This window comes from Saccostrea echinata, unplaced genomic scaffold (genome assembly GCF_033153115.1).
Source record: "Saccostrea echinata isolate AGI-Se365-2 ecotype Australia unplaced genomic scaffold, CSIRO_AGI_Sech_v1 ptg000013l, whole genome shotgun sequence".
NCBI lineage: Eukaryota > Metazoa > Mollusca > Bivalvia > Ostreida > Ostreidae > Saccostrea > Saccostrea echinata.
This window is the reverse complement of record NW_026889762.1, coordinates 1,216,191-1,230,050: the sequence shown is the minus strand read 5'-3', so window position 1 is coordinate 1,230,050 and position 13,860 is coordinate 1,216,191. Positions and strand designations below refer to the sequence as shown.

The 13,860-nt window shown below is 32.6% G+C and overlaps 1 long non-coding RNA gene across 1 annotated transcript; it reads right to left on the bottom strand.

Moving 5' to 3' along the window:
* Positions 1–6,214: 6,214 nt before the first annotated feature.
* LOC133186423 (uncharacterized) lies at positions 6,215–6,949 on the bottom strand. The gene is made up of 3 exons (XR_009721042.1): positions 6,883–6,949; positions 6,486–6,592; positions 6,215–6,380 (listed from the first exon to the last, which is right to left on the bottom strand). It is a non-coding gene; the product is annotated as an uncharacterized LOC133186423 (long non-coding RNA).
* Between the last annotated feature and the right edge of the window lie 6,911 nt (positions 6,950–13,860).

The following is a 13,860-nucleotide window of genomic DNA, read 5'->3' as shown; positions in this document are numbered from 1 at the left end:
AGTGTAATATTACTTTGTGATTTTAACCACATAATTTTTCTGAAATCATGTGAAGTGACAACTAAAGGGCTTTAATTATGTGGAGGTAAATTTCAGGTGAAAGAATGGCGACGAGTGAGGTTTATTTATAGAATAGTATGTTTACATGTGTTCGTAAAAAATGTTTAAGCTAAAAGGAATAAACAGGAAATCAAAATTCAAGCAAGAGGAAAAATGTTTTTAAATTTAAATAGAAATTTCTCATTTCTTTCTTTGTAATTAATTCGTATCATTGTGTGAATAAAACTACTCAGAGTTTGTTTTGCTTCATTTGACTTTTGATTATAATTCCGTTAATTAATCTTTATATTTTATTCTTATTTCATTTTGAATATGAAAGATTTTGATTAATGTAAGTAAAACAAAACGGCAAATTCAACCAGCCAAAAATCTTGTCAGAAAATGTAATATCTAAATAATTAGGGAACTTTCTTTTTATTACGTATTTTATACTTTAAAAAAACATATTCATTCTTGACGATTTAATAGTGACCTATTGTGCACGTACCCTACAGTATTGTGTATATACCCTACAGTATTGTGTATGTACCCTATCGTATTGTATGTGTACCCTATCATATCGTGGGTGTATCCTTTCGTATTGTATGTGTACCCTATCGTCTTGTGTGCGTATCTTATCGTATCATGTGTGAATCCTATCGTATTGTATGTGTACCCTATCGCATCGTGGGTGTATCCTATCGTATTGTATGTATACCCTATCGTCTTGTGTGCGTATCTTATCGTATCATGTGTAAATTCTATCGTATTGTATGTGTACCCTGTCGTATCGTATGTGTACCCTATCGCATCGTTTATGTGTGAATATGTGTGTGTATCCTATAGAATCAGGTTTGTACCCTATCGTGTTGTGTGTGTATGCCTTAACGTAATGTGTTTGTGTCCTTTCGTGACGTGTATGAAACATATTGTATCGTGTGTGAATTTTACCGGATTAATACGTTATCCTAATTTGTGTTTATCAGCTTTACCGTCTATTGTATGAATAGATATGAATGCTATTTTACCTTGTTTTACATAAAGAAAGATCGAGATATCCCTTTGAATATGATAACAGATAACTTACAAAAAATCACACATTTCCTTTAACAATTGCAAAAATATTTAATTAATGAAATAAAGTCATTTATCTCAATGCATCATCAGAATTACCTTTAGTTACAAATACAAATTATTTATTCACTTGTATTGATAAAGGATGATGTGACATACGGCCCCCGGTAAATTGACAAAAAATTAAATATCTAAATCTTACTCTAATTTTTGCATGCACTTAATCACTGATATGTATACCCTCATAAAATACAACTTTTACCGAAAATAGAAACAGAATTTGGAAGATATATGTCTTTATTTTGAGTAGGGGTATCATGTTTACATCCAATTCCCATTGAACTTTGGCCCCGCCCACTCTTTGAAGCCCTTAAAATATACGAGCGCAAGTAGGTACATTTTTCTCCTTTGGCTGGTCACTGTCTTCTATTGAAATCTACCTATGTGTGAAAAGAGAAACATGTACCTAACTGCGCTCACATGTTGTTTTTAAAAATGTAAAATCTAGCTGGCCTTTCCCATTATCAACAGATCGACGAAACTATTTTTTCTGACGTAAGAATAAATTCATATGCTAATCGAGGCACTGGCGATACTTTCTAACTGACCAATCAGCTAAATGAGTTGCATAACTAGTGAGTACAACAAAAATACTAAGGACATTTCATGCGTAGAAAAAAGATTGTTTTTTTAACCTGCTTTCCGATAGACATTTTTATGCATTTGAGTCACAGATTAGACACATTTACAAACAATTGATTTATAAATATACATAGTTAAAAGTTTTGTAAAGCGTTCGGTGGGCAATTCGCTAGGTCTACACGTATTCCCGAGAATCAGTTAATAGAAGTTTCATGTGCATTTCTTGACCCCTAAACGGTAAACACTGCGGTTCCATGCGTATTATTATGTAAAAATAGCCTTGGTTGACCATTCAAAGTTTGTGTAAATTGACCTAAACCACGTGATAAAATGTAAACATGTAGTAAACCAGCATGTTTTGTCGTTCTGTCATCGGATTGGACAATTGTTCTCGGTAAGCGACTATGTGCAAAATAATAACAATAGCCATATAAGGTAGATTCCTCAAACATGCATATCCCTCTATTGTACTAAGACCCGCCTATTCTCTTTTCATATAAGAACGTATTGTCACAAACCAGGCCGAATTTTGCTGTCATAGGGTAAAAAAAAATCATAGATAATGCAGTAATCCTTATAATTAAAACTTGTCGGAACTATTGAAACTATTCAAAAGGCGTCGTATTTATTCACTCTTGTATGAAAACTATCAAAATCGTTGTAGATTAAATATAATTCGTCGTAGAAAAAGGGGCCCCAGATAGCAGTTATGTCACATCATCATTTTAAATGCTTTGGAGATCTTTAAGGTTTGTAGAGTAAAATTTAAGGCATATACTTTATTTTTTATAGTAAATCTGAAAGTCTTTGTCTGCCACTCAAATTCGTTTATTGTAAACGTCGTTTTTATTCGCGATATGTCAGTTTGAAATCCATCCGTGACGATAAATTTTTCGCGACTGAGGAAACATTCTCTATAAATACAAAGCAAAATAAATGGTTCACGGCGATTGATATTCGCGATTTAAAGTAGGTCGCGAAACTCGTGGATATTTCTCGCACGTAAATAAAATTTGGTTTACAGTAATCGTTTTTGTATGTAATCAAAATTCATAATTGTAGAGAGAAGAAAATTAAAGCCAATACATATAGTTATTGAATACAATAACCAAAGCCTTTGGTTTTATCATGTTTAGGTATGTGTACCTGGTGACTTCGAACCACAAACCTTTGACGATAATATATATATCTAGCTGGCATGCTCGTTTTTAAGATCTTATAGCCGATACATTACGTGTAGCTTTTGCAAGACTTATTTTCATGAACTAATTTTATCCGTCTTTCATTCGTCCTTCATTGCAACTTTTTCGAAATAACCTCTATCTTATCTCTCTATAATTGATGGATTAGAAAGTATTATTAGAAATAGGATAATGGAAGCGGGCTAATAAAAGAGGGTAAAATTATATAAGCCCCTCTTTCAGGTTTTCAGGAAAATGTATAACCATGAAAAGAATCACTTCATTCGCTTACCTCAACACGACTTCAATTTCTATATATTTCGCTCATCATGGAACAATGCCCCCAAAATGATTTTTTTCATACTTTTACTTGATGTATACAAACTATTTAAACTAATTTAAATCTCAATGAATTACATGTAATAAATAATCAAAACATTTATTTTAAATCAATTTCTATTCGATATATTATCGTTCACGGTAGCTCAGTGGGTAGAGCGCTCGCTTCGTGATCGGGAGGTCGTGAGTTGTAATCTCGGCCGCGACTGACCTAAGTCGATAAAAAATGGGTAGCAACTGTTCCTTCGCCATGCGCTCGGCACATTGAAGTGAAAGTTGCGGGTCCTTCGGATGAGAACTTAAAAACCGAGGCCCCGTGTCACGGCAGGCGTTGGCACGATAAAGATCCCTCACTGTTCAATGGCCCTGAGTGCCGAGTAAAGGTCAAAATTTGAAGCCCTTCACCGGTATATGGTGACGTCTCTATATGAGTGAAAAATTCTCGAATTGGACGTAAAACAACATACAATCAATCAATCAATATTCGATATATTTTAAAATTTCATTCAAAAATTAATATTTTGTTCTCTTTTATATAATTATCTTTAAATTAAATTCTAGATCATGTTCTTATCAGGGATTGCATTTATCAGTAAGATCGTTTATCAGATTTTGCATTATTCATCAAGATTGTAACTGAGGTTTTGCATTTATTGTCGAGATCATTCATAAAGGTTTTTTTAGTTTATTGTATCGTGCATGAATCCTATTCTATCCCTGTTGAGTCAATAATAGCGTTGCCAGTATTTCTAAAGGACAAGATAGGCTAAAACCCCTTTTTGGCCCCTGATTTGGTGTGTCTTTTAGAATGATGCAACAGTTTATCAATTAAAACTTGTTGTCTTCCCTGCCACAAAATGAGCATTAGTTCTAAATTATGGGATACACAGAAGTTATAGGAATGTCAGAAAATATGTCAGTTTCCGATTTTTCTCATTTTTATGTAAATTTTCATCGATTTTACAGCACATTTTGTTTTAGAAAACATAGAGCACAAGCTTGCCTATCTACCAAATTTATATATTTCATACACTAGTATCAGATGCATCTTGTGTATAAAAATCTCATATAGGCAAGCTTGTACTCTATGTTTCCTGAAGTGAAAAGTATCTCAAATTTAACGAAATTCCTCCAGAATTGAGGAAATTCGGGAAAATGTCCTACTTCTGCACCTTCTTGTGCCCTCCGTTTAAGCTTTGAATAAAAATTATTGCTGGTTTTAAAAGAAGCATCATTTTAAATTCTTAACTACAAACTATCGCTATTTTAACTGTGTTCTGCTTTTTGCTTCAAATAAGGGGCAAGATTCGGCCTTTACCATCCCTTGTCCTTTGTTTGTAATAATTACCATCAATGATTAAATTATAAGTAAACTTTCTTGCATGCTTTAATTACTTTTAAAAAAAATACATGTAAATATATATTTTGCCTGTACACATATTATATAATAACAATGAATCACTCTGGGATCATTTTAATCCTTGGGGATCAATGTTTGTGACATTACATTTTGCCGTCCTGCACATATTGTTGCTCGCTTATATATACCTACCCTTACTGTATATATTGTCATCCCTCAGTATATACTGACACCATTGACGATATGTGTCGATTAAGCCTTTAATCTCTGTGCAGAATGGACGACAAGGTGTACCTTATATGTTGGCATATAAAGTGTCGGTGACTATGTATGCTGCGACATTTACTTATTTATCGCCTAAAGTATATTGTTTAAAGAATGCTTTACTGGAGTCGGAAAGGAAGAGTGAGATAATCTTGATATTCATAATGAATTTATATTAAAAGAGAGATAAATGAATCCATATCTATCATGTTCATTGCAACATTCTTCCTTTTCAAGTGCAATATGTATTTTAAATGTAGCATTTTATTTCAACTGCTTTATTATAGTTAATAAGGACAATCGTATGTTAAAAACATTGATTTTTTTTCTTTTTGCGAATGTTCAATCTCAGGAAATTTTAAGATATAATTTTCGATTTAAATATCATTTTTGTGTAAACTACCTTCTTCACTATAAACAGAAAAACTCGTGTGCTACATCGCGCCTTAATGAAAAATGCTCACGTGACATGTTTGCGTGATTTATACACGAATCTAACAAAATAACAGAAAAATATCTTTAAGTAATCGTAACTGTCGGGCGACTATATGTGCAGTGAGGATAGGTACATATTATTGCCAGATTCAATATGTACATACATAATTTAATTTTTTTAGCCGTTGACAATACGTGCAGATGGACGACAATATATGCAGTGAGGTTAGGTGAATATCATTGCGGATGGCAATACGTTTGATAACAAGAAAATATACCGTCACAAAAATTATATTTCGTTAAGGCCTTATTTCGTGGGCTATTCATCTATACAGAATATTCAATGAACCGCTCCCTCGAAAAAAATTATTACTCGTAGGGATGTTCATTCGTGGGTAAGAGAGACCCACAAAGTTAAACATTGATCCCCTATTGGTTACCCACAGACAATGATGATTTCACGGTATGTTCAATATGATTATATTTATGTTAAAAGTATGAACAGAACTCGGACTATCATGCTAGACTATGTAACACTGAATATGTGAGTAAATTGATTGATCTGGATTTGCTCCATTTCTATCCATTTGAATTCGTGAGAAACTAGCTTGATCTAGATCTGTTTTATCACTATGTTTTACTTAATATATGTCTAAATTGTATAATCGCGTACTGCTCGATCACTGTCTATGTGATAAGAAAACATTTGTGTAACTTTTTTGAGCTTGTTGTGGTCCATCATTATCTATGAAATATGTGTGTACATGTATAACTTGTGTAATCCGGACTTGCTGCATCATTATCTATGGAACAGGGAATGTGTGTGTAACCTATGCAATCTGGAGCTTTTCAATCTTTATAATACGGAATATGTGTTTAACTTGAGTCATCTGGAGCTTTTCCATCACTATCTATGTAATATGGAAAATGTGTGTAACTTGTGTGATCTGGAGCTGTTCCATCACTAACACTCCTGTGGGGCCTTCATCTGTATTTTCCTCTTTCAGATGTCGAGCTTGGTAAATGGACCAGCAGAAGTAAAACATCTGAAACCAGACGTTTGCTTCATTTTTCCAACTGTGGATTAAATAATGTCGGTTTTTTGAAATGTATTTAATACATTACTAAACTCTACGAATAAATAGTCCTACCTGTAGAATATTATAAATGGACGCTGCCAAGCAAACGTAGAACGCCCAGTCAAACTCCCCTAAATCACGTGACACCAAAATCATGCACCCAGTGAAACCAAGAATACCTGAAAATGAACAAAAGAGCGTTTGGATAGACCAAAATATGTTTGATTTGCAAACAAATCAAGACAATAAAAGACAATTTCAATATAATGTCAGAAAACATATGGACTCACATATATTATGTTTCTTAGGATTTACAAAAATGGTCGGACTTAGAACAAAATATTTGGTGATGCATTGAAGATGTCTTTTGAATATCATTCCCATTAAATAAAGGTTATGGTGATGTTTCAGTACTTGGGATTTTAAAGATTCTTACTTTTTATCATATTCTAAAATGGATGTTACTTACCGGAAAATGGGTAAAAGATTGAAACACATCCAGTGAAACATTCGCACCAAGAAAAATCGTCTTCATCGTCATTATGAGAGTAACGAAACGATATCAGGGCATTTACTGTTGTCAGGGCCATCACAATTCCCGCAATAATCTCTAGGGCCCTTACAGTCTGGTCCATACCTATAACTGTAATCAATACTCTCCCCAGTACCATATTTTGATAGTGAAATTGTGAAATTTGAAAAGTGAAATTCTTTTTGAAAACATTTTTCTCCACGTTTGTCCATAATAACACATTTTTATTGAATTTGTTAGAAAAAAGTTTCCAGGTATACAACAAAGCAACTTTTATAGGGTGAATTAACCCATTCCCTTAAATTGCCGAAAGCTGTTCACCATCATATACTCATTATTATAATGTCAAGTTTTCCCGATCTTGGACCCTCAGAAATATTCATTTATCATAAACAAATTCTTTTCTTTCAAATGTCACTTTGAAAGTTACCCTAAGTCAAAGTGATCACTTTATCATTTTTCTTTGAAAATAATAAAGGCACGTTAAATGAAGTAAATATATTTTTTTCTTTTGATGAAGTCTTTTAAACTTAAACCAGAAATCAATGTGAGAAAGGACCTTGGTTTGAACAAACTTAAATCTACACTGTATACCGTTTAACTGTTTTGCATGTCAATTTTTTCAAAACACTGATATTTCAAACTTGCGAAGTCCTATTTTTGCGACTCTTTCAGTGGTCTATTAGAATTATATTTCTTTCTTCTTTATTTCTTTCTATTTGTGGTACACACAAAATGGCTTTTAGATGTGAATTTATTTTTTGTCGATCTAAAAAATCTCACAGAAAAGCCAAAAAAAATTATTATGGCGATAAACATCTTAAATATTTACCTCTTGCGCCTTTTTTGCACAAACTTGAATTTCCATTCTATAGGATATCATCATAAAAACTTTTCACTCCCGGGGTGTCTTTTTCATTTTTCAGCCATGAATGTAGATATATATTTGTAATAAGCAATTATTAACGATTCCATAATACATTCTGTCCCCTGCCACAATGTTATCTTTCATAGTTTTGCTTAAGGTATGCATTCATTTTTTATACTTATTTATTTTTGCTTTAGATTGCTATAAAAGAATCCGAGTTGGACAAACAAAAATCCAGTTTACTTTTTACTGTATTGAATAAGTAAATTAACCTCGAGGATAGTCCCATGACCAACAATCATCCTGGAAGATGACCCCTACATAACATTCTCTTGTCCCATTAGTTGCTGCTACCTTCACCCACCGTGTCGAGAAGATCCCGGAGAGTTGTAAGGCACAGGTAGGGATATAACAGAAAATAATGAAAGTCACTACTTTTCCGCTCATCTCTCAGTCCGACTAAAAAAAATGTCTTTTCTTTATCAAATCAACATCGTATGTCGTAATCTTTATTACACTAGTGATAATTTATCTTCTTTCGTGGAAACAAAAGATTCTTGATTTATCATCTGAATTACATAACATATCTTTGTTAGCAAAGTTAGATACAACTGAACCTATGTGGGGCACATAAACAGACAAACTCTACTACTTAAAGCATTACCCCTTTATACTTTGAAAGAATAAAAAGAAATACATATTTGGGGGGGGGGGGTTACTTCAGATGAAACATTTCACTTGAATATCTAGGGCTAAATATTCCTTTTGTTAAAAACAATTCATAGAGAAAAAAAGCTATTTTTTAAACTAGTATGTATGCTTAAAAATCTTAAATACATATCTCTCATCATTCTGCCTTTGAAGAAGTGCCCCATGTCAGAGTGTAGGGACATGGGTTTGCAAAAAAGAAACAGAAAGATAAGATAATCAATTTATCCTTCCTACTCCTTCATGACACTCCATGACAATTTTTGTGATCATTTTTTCAGAGACAAATTTTTACATTGATGTTTGTGCATTTTTAATACATTCTTAATATCAAGATTACAGGTATATTTGCAATGAATGCTCTTTCATATTGCATAACGCCAAAGGAAAGCAATCAGTTTCTCATTTCTACAATTATTTTAACTTTATAAAGGCATGTTGATCATACGAGGGCCGTTCAAAAATTACGCGGACTCTGCTATTATTTACCCTTACAGACGTCATATAGACTTAAAATTTCACAGGAACATATTTCTTAAAGATTCCAATAAATCCTTGGTTAAATATGTTGCTTTTATTCAATATCTCTTAAAATTATTGCTGTTTTCATACTGTTGATGGTGATGTACGGAGCACGGCAAAATGTTGAAATACAAAACTGCGGTATCCAATATTTTATTCATTTATTTCCATATTTCACGATATTATTCAACAATTTTCTCTAAAATTTCTTTTAATTGTTGTATTATTAAGTTTTTATATTTCTGACGTAATATTTGAAGTATTAACAGAAATATTGCAATTTTTCTCAGATGTGACCCCTACGAAATCAATTTCAAAAAGAGCATTTTTATCAAATCATGAATCTTGCTGGGAAAACGCCAATGGGGACCCAAAATAAGCTTGATGAAACATATAGTAAACTCTACAAAATATAGAAAAGAATTTTAGACTGTTAGATCTTAGTCAAAAGACAGTCCGTGAGGGATGGAAGAAGTTCATCGACAAAACACTGATCTGGACTGTTAAGAACATGATTGAGATCGACTGACGTCAAACTTTACTTCAGAAATATCTGCAGTTTTGGGGTTTAACACAAACTAGAACACACAATACTAGTTTTATAGTTTTTAAGCTAGATCAGAAATGGTATATGGATGTTTATTTTGAGTGGTTAAGGTAACCCAAACTAAACAGTATTATATACTAAGGGAAAATATTGAGAAAATGAAAGCTCCCATTTTTTAAAATGCCCGTGGCGTTGAAGGTTTTACTGCGCCGTGACTTCATGATATGTCCTGTTAAATCACCCGAAATTGATACTAATTTACAATATTTTTATTTGAAATTTTGATGACCATATATAAAAAGATTCTTTTATATTATTTATTACTTTTTGCTTGATTATGTCGTCAAATATATTTTCTGTGCAACAAGTCCGCGTAATTTTTGAACGGCCCTCGTACAAATATGCATTTTGTTTTACAATGTCACATATGTTATGTGTTATACCATATATAGCGCTCGAGATCTTTTAAAGAGCAATTGCCCCGCGAACTTAACTTGAAAATCAACTTGATATCAAAATTTTTGCCTCCCAAAATAGAAAAATATAAATTATACTTTTTTCTATTTGTCATCTAATCTCTTTGTGTTAGCAATCCGGTGAACACATTTGTTCTTTTAGTTACTCATTGCTTCCATTTTCTAGAAAATTTAGTGTTTGTTTAATGTATGTTGAGATCTTTTTGAGTGCAAGACTTTATGTAAAAAGCAATTGGTCGAGAAAAACTGCTGGTTTATCTCATTGGCTAGCTAGTTGTGGTATGTTAAAATGCTGTTACATCAATAGAGGTCCGTTCATTTGATTTTTTTCATCATTGCGCACCAAAACATCCCGGATTTTGATTGTTTTGCAACAATAATTAATACAGGGGACTAAATTTTGTCTTTAATATACAGCATCTTGCCGGTTTTTATCTGTCATTTTGTTTTCTCTCTCCTTTAGCTGAATACTTTAGTGACCCGCAATTAAGCAACCTGCAATATTGCATTCATGCTGTTTTGATTTATTATATCACATTATGGCGCTTGCATAATAGACTGAAAACATTCTTTTGAATGTTAAAAATACAAATTTCTGAATCAGCAGACATATAATAACATACTTACCTACTTAGATTGAATTCGATTGTTAAAACATGATGCTTAATGTGGAAAATATTCTTTATCCTGAATGTCACCATAATTATTTTTCATTTTATGACAATGTCATTTCTATATCGAGTGATCTTGACTTTTGGGAAACATGTCTGCTTTGCTTTAAGATATATCCGTATGTCATTGGTACCATGAGTTGAAAATATTCGACATTATACATTATAGTACCATTGTCCCATTCGTTTTATTCTTCAGATATAACCTTGAGTAAATATATTCTTTGAATAGATATTCTTTGAATAGACATAATTGATTCCATTATTGAAACTACTTTTCATCTTTGAAAATATTCTTCAGAGGAACCTAGGATACACTATGCTACGACATATTCAAGAAGTGTTGTTTATAAAATGTGGACTCTCATAAATTTTAAAGAAGTTTTAGAAGATATAAAATATTCAATTTCTGAGAAAAAAAAATTCCACGGTTTATATCGACACATATGATTTTTTAACACTTCAAACAGCCATTATTTACGAAAAATAAAAGATAATGTTTTTGATATCATAGACAATGCTTCTCCAATAAAAACAGAACTCGGACATTTTATATCTTGTGACTGGTCATCAACACAATTATTTTCTTAAAAAAAACCTTTCTAATTCTACGTAAAAATAGTTAGGTTGATAATAAAAAATGTTGGAGTTCTTCACTGACAATATCTATGTAGTCTTTGGATACAAGGTCATCCAACAATCTGTTGGAATTTTACGATTGTGCTCTTTTATAAGCTGACCTGTTTTCCAATTCCGATGAAGCAGAAAACTCACGGTGTTGACTTCGATATAAATAAACGACGTTTTGTCCATTTTTTCATTTGTCAACTCAATATATCCCAGTCAACTCAAATAAAAGACCACAGAGTTCCATATTTTGATGTGTAACTGACATTTGACCATTATGGCTTACAAACAACTAAACTGTTTGACAAACAAGATCACTTTTATTTTTCAATCGTCAAGTTTCCTTATTTATGTACTTATATTCCGTTATCACCTGCATATGGTGTTTATGTCCACCAACTAATTGGATACAAAAGAACACACTCTAAGAAGTTAGAAAGATCAATTTTTAAACTGAGGCAAACTACTGACAAATTAATTGTTGTTGCAGGGATTCCAACATCCTGGTTTTAAAGTCAGTATTTAGTAAATTTTATGGTGGATTTAATGACCTTGTTTGCAAACAAAGTCTATTACTGGGTCGTATTTTGACTGCCATGTTTTATACCAATTGTTAGGCCTTTGTTTTTACAATGTAGATTCTAAATTTAGCTACGGATTTCTCCGTCAACCTGATGATTACATAGGGCTCACAGCGGATGTGACCAGTCGATAGGGGATGCTTCATCATCCAAGACACCTGATTCAACCGCTGGAGTTTCCAGTGGTCCGTGTTTTATTCCCTATTCTGAAACTCGTATTGACATTAAGAATTCTGATATCGATCACTCATTATTTTCACAATTTTTATAGCATTTGCTTATGGAAATATAGCGAACACATTATTTATATGATCATAAGATTCTTGCTTTTACAAAAATTCATATCCCTTGGATCATTTTAGGACAGTCATGACACTCAGGTGACCGTCAGATTCCATGTTTCTCTTGTAAATTTACATTACAATCATTGATTTGCTGTGTAAATCCTATTATCTACTTACCGTCACGGTAACTCAGTCGGTAGAGCGCTCGCTCCGTGATGTTCGAATCACAGCCGCGACTGACCTAAGTAAATAAAAAAATATGTAGCAACTGTTCCTTTGCCAAGCGCTCGACACTTTGAAGTCAAAGTTGCGGTACCTTCGAATGAGACCTTAAAAACCGAGGCCCAGTGTCACGGTAGGCGTTGGCGCAATAAAGAACCCTCACGACTCAATGGCCCTGAGTGCCAAGTAAAGGTCTAAATTTGAAGCCCTTCACCGGTATATGGTGAAATCTCTATATGAGTGAAAAATTCTCGAACGAGACGTAAAAAAACATACGATCAAACAATCAATCTATTATCTACTTAAAAGTATATACGTTTATGATGTCACATGAGATATTGTAATATGAAGGATATCAGATTTAAATTTGTACAAATCTAAATAAATAAACATATTGTCTTGAAATTCTCTGACATTTATAAACACAAAACATTCAGATATACCTGATAATTGCTCAAGCCGAGTATGTTGTTCACGGATTTTACAGACTACAAGAAGTCCAAATAAATTGAAGAAAAGAATTCGCTTAATCAGGAAACAATTTAGTTGTGGTGCCAAAAGATTAATAACAGGAAAAATTGGAATCTTATGTTTTGATTAATATATACATAAAAGAAATAATAACAAAACCATTTGAAGAATATTTCATTTTGTTTTGTCACAACTCTTTGTAGAAATAGCTAAATGGTATAGAATAAAATTGTATCTGTATATAATGATATTGATCTAAAATAAACACTTAAAGCTGCTTAATCCTTTGGATAAGTTCAAGGAATCGTTTGTTTTAAACTAACAAATTAACACAATCTGTAAGATGACTAAGAACACATTGCATAAAAAGCATGAAAAAGATTCAAAGTAAATCTTCCAAAATACAACAGCAAAATTTTAGAAAAAAAGAATTATGGTCTTATATTACATTAACGTAAGCATAAGAACACAGCATACATGTATAATATAAAATTTATAAAATCAGAGGATATATAGAAGGATATTAATGTTGTGTGATTTGATATTTGCTTCATCCAACGAGTTGGCAAACCTCACGAATATACACCATTTCAACTCGACGGATAAATCAAATATCAAATCACACAATTGCAGATGATCTATTTATCCCATATGATTTTCATTTCTAGCAAAACTTTCAGATAACCCCTGTGAAACTATGAATGATTACAATCCAAATCGATGACACGTTAATTGATGACGTCGTACTGTCGACGTTGACATGCCGAAAGAAAGTTATTTGTAGATCATTTGTTGCGTCTTTTAAAACATATGTATCTGTTGCCCTAACGTTTTCTTTGAGAACGAGGGGGGGGGGGGTTAACATTCGTTATCGCAGTAGCCAGTACGATACATTCATAAATTTTGACATTTCATTGAGGTATAATGAGTCTTTTCTA